Genomic DNA, 8648 nt, shown 5'->3' with positions numbered 1-8648 from the left:
AGTTATTATTGAACAAGATTATAAGTATTAAAAAGAAAAGTAGATTAACTTGGATGCCTAATGATCTCCTAACTTATTATGAATACTTTTAGTTTTTGCTTGATAAGTAATATTTATTTGTTGTGTATTCTAAAAGCAAAGTTGGTAGATGCCTTTTCCATAGTATTTGCATATAAAGATTATATTAATTTTGTTCCAGTAGTCATTATTTGCAGTTTGTTGGGGAAAACTCTGCCTTTCTAGTTAGGAAGCATTATATATCAGAAGTTTAAATCAGAATTTAATGAAATTTTCTATATTCACTCTACAGCTCTCTTTCTTAAAGATGCAATGTTGAGGTAGAAAAATCTCTTTAAATTTTTGCTCCAAGGATAAAATTATCTGGATTCTTTTATTTTATCTCTGTGGTAGTAAAATAAAAGAGGCATTCTTTTCAAGCATATAAATGTCATCAATAGACTATGATCAGTATGATTAGTAGACTAATATAACATTTAGCTCTTAGTGTGTTCTTAAGAATTGTGTAGTCATAGATTGATCTATATCTATATCTATACTTGTACTATATGTATATCTGTGATGGATTCCCTTTACATCTTGCAAATGGAAGAGAAAATTAAATGGATAAAAATAATGCCCATTGTTTATCAAGTGCTGATGTTGTGTGGTGTAAGTGCTGTACCTGATTTATGCCACTTAATCTTTACAACCTCTTGTGACACTGCTATAGTCCCCATGTTACGCAGGAGGAAACTGGAGCTTCAGGAGATCAGAGAGCTTGTCCGGGGTCATAGGGGTCACTCGCAGAGTGAGGAGGTGAGCCCGGGCTGTGTGACCTCGAGGCACATGCACTGGACGACCCTGCTGCCCAAGCTTTGCACCGTGCGTTCAGCTGCTCCCCCAATTCTCTTCCCAGGTCTCTTATTTCTTTCCTAACGGAACCCTCCCCACTGCCTCCTGAATCAGTTTAGAGGCTAAAATAGCAGATGAAGCTAAAAAGTTTCTTTGACTTATAACAATTTCCTCCAGAATTATCTTGTTGAAAGTAAATAGCCCATCTGGCTTCCTCTTTTCACAGAGCAGAGCTGGAGTGAGTGTTGTGACTGAAGCTGGCTGCGATCCACGCAGGCGGCTGTTGGCCCTAAGCGAGATGAGCACAATCTGTTTCTCCTATTTCTAATAAAGGAAAAGAGTTCCTTCATTTGCCTCTTTAATTCATTGCTTGAATTTTATGTCCTCCTTTCTCACAATGGCAGCTTTCCTGCTGTGGTCTTTTTCTTTCGTTTTTTTTTTTTTTTTTTAACATTCAGGTAAATTTGAAACTACATAATAAACGCTTTTCAGTACAAGGACACTACAATGAAATAACATTAAAACTTGCATTTTAAAACCTTAGCGAGAGGTTTTTAGCTGTGTGACTCCCTTTGATTAGCAGGAGCTGGAGGGGATGACCGAGAAAACGGTGCTTCTGCTGCCCATTCTCTAGCTGCTCTGTGAGTAAAAAGAAGTGTTTAGTGTTCTGCTCTAGAATCCACAGGAGTCAAACAGCCAGGCTCTGTACAACCTGCAAGTTTACCTTTAAGTACCTTAATTTAGCTCCTGAGTTTACTTCTATGAAACAGCAGGGACCATCCCTCTATCCCTGGTAATTACCTTCCTACAGGGCTGACTGAGGGTTACAGAATAGGGACTAAAAAATTGAACCTGAATTCTCCCTGGCCAAGAAAGTCATTTGATTCTGCAACAGCAGAGCAGATAAGAATCTTGTAAACTTTAGAAGCTGTTAAATGCATTATTTTAATGGGGGGGGGGTCATGGTTTCCAGAGGTCATCATGTAGTGCTTGATAATGTCTTTCTGTGACTAGACAACTTTCTCCAAATCTCACTGTTTTGCAGGAAGAATACAAAAAAGTCGGTTCCTTGCCTCATACTCCTCGCTAAACACCAGTTCAGAGATTGGAATATCTAAATTTTATACTTGAGAACATGTCTTCCTGAAGAAGTTCTACCATGTTCCACTTGATTAAGGGCACTTCTGATCAAAGAGCAGGATTTCAGGCCCAGAATATTTGGACTGGCCCTGCAGTCTTAAATTTACATCTATGAAGTTAAAATTACGAGTGCGAACGATGTTGTGATATTGCTGTTTCTAAAACAGTGTTCCTCTCAGAGAGCAAAAGGGATCTTCAAGGGCATCCCTTGAAGGGGTGAGGAGGGGAGGGGGCAGTCTCATCAATCGTGGTCCTTCTCTCCTCCAGCTCCTCCCCACATCCCACTTCAGCCTATTAGTGTCTGTCTGACACGTCTGGCTGGTGCGAAGCGTTTCCATCATATACATTAAAAAAGTTGGAAGAGCCAATATTGAGTATTTATTATTAAAGATTTTTTCTATTTTAACTTTAACACTTTTTATTTTTCTGCTAAAGATAGGAAATTTTTTAAAAAAAAATCAAGGGAACATTACCTACAAAGTAATATGTAAAGTATGTTTTTACCTCTGGAATGCTACACTTTAAAATATTTTTTTCAATATAAATCTCTACACACTTGGTAAATGTGGCAAAATTATTTGATTTAGTTTGAAACTGATGAACAGGAGTACTGTTTTCTCATAGATTTTTTACAATATAAATAAATAGGAAGTCCTTTTGTTTTACAATTCAAATGTGAACATCTTTGAGCACCTGCTGTGTGATAGATTCTACCAGGCTCATTCTATACAATAGCTAATTTAATATTCTCTAAGAAATAGTTTCCTTCATCTCTAATTTGCAGATGAATAAATCAAGCCTTGATTTTTTTCTATCTAGACACATTTCTATTCAGAAATTTTTGTGAAATATAACATTGACTAAAATTTCTTGGCTGATCATGCTTTAAGATGCCATGTTTTAAATGTAGCAAATTTAATAATATTCCTGCATAATAAATACCATTACATAATAGCAATAAATAAATAAATAAATGATGTTATGTATTTACCTTTAAAAACAACTTAAGCTGCATCTTACAAATTTCTACATATTGTGCTTTCATTATCAATAAGTTCAAAAATAGTTTCCATTTCCATTGTGATTTCTTCATACTCTAGGTTATTTAGGATTGTATTGTTTAATTTCCAAATATTTAGGGATTTTCCAGTAATCTTTTGTTATTGGTTTCTAATTTAATTGCATTTTGATCAGAGTAGTATTTTCATCCTTTTAAATCTGAGACTTGTTTTATGACCTAAAATATGGTCTACTTTGGTGATTATTCCATTTTCACTTGAAAAGAATGAGTACTTTACAGATATTTAGTGCAGTGTTTTGAAAATTTCAGTTAGGTTGAATTGGTTGATAGTTTTGTTCAATAGCACTGATATTCTGTGTACTGTGTTTGTATAAATTACTGAGAGAGGAGTGTTGAAGTCTCCAATTATAATTGCTGATTTATTTCTCCCCCCCGCCCCAAAAAAGTCATGTTTAACCTGCATGTTTGGAACTCAGTATATTTCTGCTAAAAAAAACATTTTATGGTGCCAATTAAGTAAAATGCCTCAATGAACTTTGGCACCTAGTTTAAATGACTAATAGGTCTAGAATGGGCTTAAGCATTCAAGTATCTAATTCTTTTAGGTAACTTATTACTTAGGAAACTCAGAAGACTGAAGCTTAGAATTTGGCTGGTGATGATCTAGTTTCATTTCGGATGCCCAATTTTTTGAGTTTGGGTAGAAAAGTGGCACGGTTTGTATATGGGAGTGGATTGCAAGTACAGAGGCCTTGGCTTCCTAAGGAAGGTTAAGGCAGTTTGTTCACCCAGAGCACTATATTCCTAGGGCAGACATTCTAGCCACAATCTCCTGCTTTCCACCTGTGCCAGATGACATATTCCCTGCCCACCCAGATGGAGGGCCATTTCTGGCAGGCGTGTTAAGGCTGCATTGTCCTCACACTTTGATCTCACTGTTTCACTCTCAGAGGCTCCAAGGGTACTTGGTCAAGAATTTCTCATATTTATCCATGTCCTTCCCCTGCCTTTCTCTTAGATAAGGCACTTAATTGCAAATTAAACCCTCCTTGAATATTGTCTGTAGCCTCCAGGTGAGAAGGGCCTCATCTGTGCCATGGCATTTGTAGTCCTAGAATCTGGGAGAGTGCTGGCATTTGGTTTCCCTCTCATAAATATTGAATTAGTTAAAAAAATAATGCAATCTAACACCTCCTCATTTTACTGACAACTAAAACAATGATAATCCTGTAAAGATAATCTAAATGGAAAAATATTTGTCAGTCATTGTATTAGTCCATTTCTGTTACTTATAACAAAATACACAGAACTGGATAATTTGTAAGAAAAATGAAATTTATTGCTTACAGTTTCAGAGGTTGGTAAATCCAAAGTCCAGGGAACACAGTTGGTGAAGGCTTGGTGGCGGCAACAGTGACCCAGGGGTCTCACATGGTAGAAAATGGTGGAGCAGAGAGAGGAAGACCAACCTTCTTATTCATTGTCCTTTTAAAGCCCTCAGAACCATTCCCCTGACCACCACAATCTAATCACCTCTTCAAGGCCTACCTTTCAATTACAATAATAGGACTTCCCACCCTCTTTACACTGTCACAGTGGGGGTTAAGCTTTCTGGGGACATTCAACCCAAGGCAGCCATGGTGTGTGTTGGCTCTGCATTCCAGTAGTCTTAGTTCATATCAGGTTCTACCTGTTACTATCTGTATGACTGTGGGGCACGAACCTCCATTAAATATAGTCCTCCTCATCCGCAAAATGTGGATAATGTTATCTACCTCTTATAAGGTTATTAGGACTAAATATAAAATCTTAGCCCAGAGCCTTATACGTACTTAAGCTAGGCAGATGCTATATGTGAAAGGCCTGGAAAAATAGTAAATTATAGCTGCCTTGTATTACATTTCATCACCTTGTTTTGCTGAAAGCGTGTTCAGTTTTCTCCATTCTGAGTATTTAGAAATATAAATCTGTTTTGGTTTTATTGACAGGGTTTAAAACAGAATTGAACAGTATGCGGGTTGAGCATCCCAAATCCAAATATTTAAAATTTGAAATGCTCCAAACCCCAAAACTTTTGTAGTGCCAACATGATGCTCAAAGGAAATGGATTTGGGATACTCAACCAGTACATATAATTTTGCAGATATTGCAAAATCCAAATAAAATTCAAAATCTAGAACACTTCTGGTTCCAGGCATTTTGGATAAGGGACATTCAACTTGTAGTTACAAGTTAATTCACATAAATTAGAGACAAGAAGCAGATATAAAATGTTAACATTCAACAAGGTAAAGATAACATTTTTATGAATTTTGTAAATGTATTAAAAGATTTCTATTAAAAAAATTGAGATTTATTTTGTTTTATTGTAGTTGTCCTCATTGCAGTCCTTAAAGATTAGGGTCAGAAACACACTCTCTATACTACTTTCTAAATCCGGTACCTTAATTTTTGCTTTTTCCTTATCTGTGATAGAGAGTTTAATAATAAAGTTCAGCTTTAGGCTCTCTGAGCAGCGCTGTGGTGGTTGTCAAGAACAAGCGCCTTACAAAAGGCAGCAAGAAGGGAGCCAAGAAGAAAGTGGTTGGTCCATTTTCTAAGAAAGATTGGTATGATGTGAAAGCACCTGCTATGTTCAATATAAGAAATATTGGAAAAACACTAGTCACCAGGACTCAAGGAACCAAAATTGCATCTGATGGCCTCAAAGGTCATGTGTTTGAAGCAAGGCTTGCTGATCTGCAGAATGATAATGTTGCATTTAGAAAATTCAAGCTAATTAGGATGTCCAGGGCAAAAACTGCCTGACTAACTTCCATGGCATGGATCTTACTCATGACAAAATGTGTTCCATGGTCAAAACAGGGCAGACCATGATTGAAGCTCATGTTGATGTCAAGTCTACCGATGATTATTCGCTCTTCGTCTGTTCTCTGTCGGTTTTACTAAAAAGTGCAACAATCAGATACAGAAGACTTCTTATGCTCAGCACCAATAGGTCCACCAAATCCTGAAAAAGATGATGGAAATCATGACTCAAGAGGTGCAGACCAGTGACTTGAAAGATGTGGTCAATAAATTGATTCCAGATAGCATTGGAAAAGACATAAAAGGCTTGCCAGTCTATTTATCATCTTCATGATGTCTTCCTTAAAAAATAAAAATGCTAAAGAAACCCAAATTTGAATTGGGAGAACTCCTGGAGCTTCATGGTGAAGGTAGTAGTTCTGGAAAAGCTACTGAGGATGAAACAGGTGCTAAAGTTGAACGAGCTGATGGGTATGAACCACCAGTCCAAGAATCTGTTTAAAATTCAGACTTTTAATAGTGACAAATAAAAAATCCCGTTAATGAAAAAACAAACAAACAAAAAACTAAAGTTTGCTTTGCTGCAAATGTAAGGAAAGGTTGAATGTTTTTAGTAGACAAATAAAATGTAAAATAAGATTTTCCTAGTAATGATCACTTAGAATACTACAGAAACCTGTAGTAAAATCTTAAGTAAATTCCAAATACTAAGTGAAAGTTGTTTCATTTAATTTTTATCTAAATGTTTGTAAAAACTGGCTTTTAGTATACCTTCATGGTTAAATCAGTCCCCTTAGGTATCAATCAAGAATGTACTAGCAGTAGAGACTTTCTCTGACACTGATTCATTAGGAAAGCTCATTTAAGGAGTTAAACATCTCTCACTTGTCAACACTGAGGTAATTATGCACTATTAATTCTCATGTCATTTCAAAAAGTGCTATTTTAAAACTATTCATTTCATCAATCCTGAGAACTAGGATAAGGGAGACAGCCTGCTGTACACCAATTTAAGATGTGATTACATTGCTTTATTCCTGCAATGCACGAATCAGAAAGTTGATTTAATGTGAATACAGCTTTTGAAATGTTTCTTACTTCATTTTAAAAGATGAATATGATTAGGTAACCTTGAAAGGACAAAGGAGTTGATGTAGAAGAAAGGAGCTTTAATTTACTCTGCCATTTGCAGAATCAAGGTGGTGGGTGGGGAGGTTTGAGAGAGAAAATCAGGAAATGGTAGTTTTCTTTGTCCAATTTATCTAAATAAAGCTTTTGTGTGTATCTGCTTTCTACATATTATTAGATGAGAATTAGAGTTGTTTAAACTTCTTTACATTGACCATCTATGAAGGAAATAGAATATAATTTTTTTCAAAATAAAGGAAATTTGTAGCTTAACTACTTAAAATTATTTTCATAGGAACACTTTTAAATAAGCCAGGGACTCAATATATTATGTCAGATGTTTATAAACATTGCTTTCAACATTCTGCCAAGTTTGTGGGACTTGAAATTCATTAACATGCAGATTTTACGTAAACGTTAATGTATACAATTTTGGTTCTTTAAGCTATTTTTCCTAATTTTTTGACCTTGTGGAACAATTGTCAAGATAATTTTCAACTCAATTAACTTATAGGAGATGTTTTGTTCTACAAAGGCATTGTACTATGGTTTTAAGCACTTTGTTTAACAGAAGATACACGGAAACAGTTTGTTTATAAATGAAACTATTCCCCACGTGCAGTTTGAACTCCTATTGGTTTTATTTTGCTATGTGTGGGTATGGGTGTGGGTGTGTGTTTTTGTCTGGAAGTGAAGAATTTTTAAAGTTATACTTTTGTTCACCCCAAAAGATCAGTGATGATGACATAACTGATGTGTTGAATGTTGAGTCTGGTTGTGAATCGACCTAAAAAAAGAGAGCCTTGCTTGGTGATCCTTGACTTACCAGGCTGTTTTATCACATTGCTTCAAGCGCTAGGGGTTATGTCTGCGTGACAGGTATGCTGGACTTTTGTATGTCGATTGTGTTTTGTCACATTTAAGAATATTAATGACTTATGTAAGTTACTGTTGTGATAGGGTTAATTCTATTGCTGACCCATTGAGACATTATTTTTTAGAATGCACGTCAAATTTTAAAGAAATTAGTTTTAAATGACTTAAACCTGTTACTTGTGATTCTACCAAGATTCTAATAAAATTTCATTTCCATTCTTAATTCTTATCTTCTTGTGCAGTAACTAAATAAATATTAGGGTTTAAGGTCTTTTACAAAAGTCCCTCATTGTAATATTTCATTTAAGCATTTTGTTTTTTACTCCAAACCAGTAGCTATTTTTCTTGTTCATTAGAATTATAAACATAATGGATTTTGGTTTTCTTACCAATTGGCAAGAAAGAAAAGTCGTATTTTGTAAACTTAAATTTTATAAGAAAAAAAAATGTTTAGACACAGATTCTGCTGCATAGGAGCTTGTGTTTTATTTGGGGAGACAAGACATGTACATAAAATAATTAATACTGAAGTACATCATGCAGCATTTAGCAAAGGAAAACCGAGTACAGAATGGAATGATTGCTTTCTCACCAAAAGGATGCACCTCGAATTGGACCTTGAAGGTTGTATGGCATTTTTTAAATGGAGAGAAATGGAAAGAATAGGAATAAAGGATGTGTGATGAATATAAGCATGTGATGTTGAAGGGTAGTTATGAAGTGGTCAATTTGTTTTTTTTTTTTTTTTTTTTTTTTTTTTTTTTTAGACCTGGCCGCACCGTGCTCAGCCAGTGAGCGCTGTGAGCGCACCGGTCATCCCTAT

At 35.5% G+C, this 8648-nt stretch overlaps 1 pseudogene; it reads left to right on the top strand.

Annotated features, from left to right (window-relative positions):
• The first annotated feature begins 735 nt into the window (after nucleotides 1-735).
• On the top strand, nucleotides 736-6372 carry LOC103593923 (annotated as a pseudogene).
• Nucleotides 6373-8648: the final 2276 nt, after the last annotated feature.

The sequence above is a fragment of the Galeopterus variegatus genome, unplaced genomic scaffold, assembly GCF_000696425.1.
Source record: "Galeopterus variegatus unplaced genomic scaffold, G_variegatus-3.0.2 Scaffold1441, whole genome shotgun sequence".
Taxonomy (NCBI): Eukaryota; Metazoa; Chordata; class Mammalia; order Dermoptera; family Cynocephalidae; genus Galeopterus; species Galeopterus variegatus.
The sequence above is the reverse complement of the archived record's forward strand: the minus strand, read 5'-3'. Positions and strand labels throughout refer to the sequence as shown.